This window comes from Molossus molossus, unplaced genomic scaffold, assembly GCF_014108415.1.
Source record: "Molossus molossus isolate mMolMol1 unplaced genomic scaffold, mMolMol1.p scaffold_m16_p_2, whole genome shotgun sequence".
Lineage (NCBI taxonomy): Eukaryota > Metazoa > Chordata > Mammalia > Chiroptera > Molossidae > Molossus > Molossus molossus.
This window is the reverse complement of record NW_023425355.1, coordinates 30,109,389-30,112,591: the sequence shown is the minus strand read 5'-3', so window position 1 is coordinate 30,112,591 and position 3,203 is coordinate 30,109,389.

Here is a 3,203-nt window from a genome sequence, read left to right as displayed (position 1 = left end):
ACACCCTTCACCAAAATAAACTCAAAATGGATAAAAGACTTAAATGTAACTCATGAATCCATAAAAATCCTAGAGGAGACTGTGGGCAACAAAATCTCAGACATCATACACAGCAGAATTTTTACTGACACATCACCTAAGGCAATAGAAACAAAGGAGAAAATGAACACATGGGACTACATCAAACTCAAAAGCTTCTGCACAGCGAAAGATACAATCATCAAAACGGAAAGGCTACCCACTGTATGGGAGAGCATAATTGCCAATGATATATCAGATAAGGGGTTAATTTCCAATACATATATAGTGCTCATACCACTCCACAAAAGGAAGACAAAGAATCCAATTAAAAAATGGGCAGAGGAACTAAATAGACACTTCTCCAAACAAGACATACAAATGGCTAAGAAACATATGAAGAAATGCTCATCATCACTAATCATCAGAGAGATGCAAATCAAAACAACAATGGGGTATCACCTCACACCTGTCAGAATGGCCACCATCAACAAATCATCAAACAACAAGTGTTGGCGAGGGTGTGGAGAAAAGGGGACTCTAGTACACTGCTGGTGGGAATGCAGACTGGTGCAGCCACTATGGAAAACAATATGGTGTCACCTCAAAAAATTAAAAATAGATCTTCCATTTGACCCAGTGATCCCACTTCTAGGAATATACCCTAAGAAGCATAAAACACCAATCAGAAAGAATATATGTACCCCCATCTTTGTAGCAGCACTATTTACAATCGCTAAGATGTGGAAACAGCCCAAGTGCCCATCAGTAGACGAATGGATCAAAAAGCTGTGGTACATATACACAATGGAGTACTACACAGCAGTAAGAAAGAAAGATCTCTTATCCTTTGAGACTACATGGAGGGACCTGGAAAGTATCATCCTAAGTGAAACAAGCCAAACAGAGAAAGACAAATTTCATATGATCTCACTGATTTGTGGAATATAATGAACATAACAGTTTGAGGAATGGGGTAGTCCCAGAGACGCGGAAGCGGGGTACAGACTGACAATCCCCTAAGGAGTGGGGAGGTGGGGGAGGAATGAACCACAGAACTTATACACATGTATGCATGAACAGTGGACATGGACAACAATCTGGGGAAGGGGCAGGGAGGGGAGTGGGAGGGGGGGAATCATTGGGGGAAAAAAGGAGAATCATCTGTAACAAAAATTAATCAATAAAAAAAAAATGGCACCAATATGTCCCCCCAGCACACACTTAGAACTCAGCAGAGTGGGTGTGTGAGTTTCCAATGGGAAAAAAAAAAAATGAAAGCTCTGGCCAGTTTGGCTCAGCAGTTAGAGGGTCAGCCCATGAACTGAAGGGTGTCGGGTTCAATTCCCGGTCAAGGGCAAATACCTGGTTGCAGGTTTGATCCCCCCCACCTTGGGGTTGTGAGGGAGGCAACCAATTGATGTGTCTCTCTCAAACAGATGTTTCTCTCTCTCTCTCCCCCTCCATTCCACTCTGTCTAGAAAAAAAAAAGATTAATGGAAAAATACCCTCGGGTGAGGATTACCAACAACAACAAAAAGAAGAAGAAGAAATGAAAAACCTTGGCTTTTCACTGTTGTAATTTAGGAAGAGAATGTGAGAGAATGAAGATGACCCTGAGACTGAGAGAGAAAATAGGGACGGAGAGAAAGTGAGAGCAAAAGAAGAGGAGAAGCCCTGGCCGGTTTGGCTCAGCGGTTGGAGCATCAGCCTGCGGACCAGAGAGTCTCGGGTTCGGTTCCCACTAGGGGCACGTACCAAAAGAAAAAAAAAAAGAAGAAGAGGAGGAGGAGGAGACAGACACAAGTGAGACAGAGAAGAAACAGGGAGAAAAATGGAGATGGAGAGAGGATAGATAAAGGAAAGCTTCAGAGAGAGAGAAGAAAGAAGAGAATAGAGGAAAAGAAAGAGAGGGAGAGGGAGATACTTGGGGAAGTCCCAGAGTGGTTTAGATGATGCATGGGAGGAGCCAGCAGAGGGCATGGAGCTGCTGAAGCACCTGGATGCTGTAAGCGAATGGGGAGGGGCAAAGGCTGCCAGCCGCTAGGTCACTGCTCTTGGTTCCCTTGACTCTTCTGAAGCTTGCAGAGCCTGCTGTGTGACAGGCCTGCCGTGGCCCCGCCAGGGACACCTACCTATCCCTTCCCACAGTGGAATGGGGCTAGAGAAAGGATGTCAGGGATAAAGGGATTCTGAGAGCTACAGAGGGCCGATCAAGCTCACCAGAGATGACCGGAGGGAGGAAAGCAGGAAAAGAATGCGCATCTGCAAAGATGAACAAGATGAGGAAGTCAGCTAGACAAATGGACAGACTGACAGGCAAGCACACCACATATGAGGTGAATTCCGAGTTCCTCTATATCCTCCATCCCATGCGCTGACACCCAGAGGACTGAAGAAAAACCGCCCCTACCCTCAGCCGCCTCCTCCTTGCCTCCTCTCAGACCTGAAGCTGTCAGCTTAAGAATACCCAGTGGCTCCACCTGAACCCTCTCAGGTCTTTTCCCCTTTATAAAAATCATTAAGACTTTACAGGTCGGCCCCAGCATAGCTCCAGGGTAAAAGGGAAGCTGCCAGGTAGCAGAAAGCAGGGCAGCCTTAATATACTCCTCCAGTTGGGGAGTTAGAAGCTGGACAGGATACTTCGGGCCCTCTCCAAGTGGCATCAGCAGCCCCAGCCCCTTCCAAGCACACTGATGAGCTCTGAAACCCACTCCAGCTGCCAGTGACTGTGCCTTTAAATTCCTGCTTTCGGAGGGTGCATCTGAGGGGAGGTGGGAGGGAAAGAAACATCTTTCTCCCTCTCTCCCTCCTCCCTCCCCTCCACGATTCTCCAGGGTTTGGAGACTGGTTGCTGCCCAAAGGAAATCTCTCCTAGCTCCTGCCACCAGGCTGAGGCCCTCCCAGAGTCTAGGCTGGCCAGAGCACAGAGCAGAGCTGAGCCGGTAGTATTATCTGTGTCAGGATCATTTGTGGGAGAAGAGTCCTGGCTCCTTACTGGTAACAGCAGGGCAGAGAAAAAGAGAGCAGAGGATAGAGAGAGAAAGAACAACTCCTAGCCTGGCTCCGCAGGCTCCTTGTGAACTGGCCAAGTTGGAGGAAGCTCTGTACTTTCGGCAGTCCCACGGGATATCCCCTCTCACCTTGGCAACCAAGCTGAGAAAGGGCTCCAGGGTCCCCGCGGA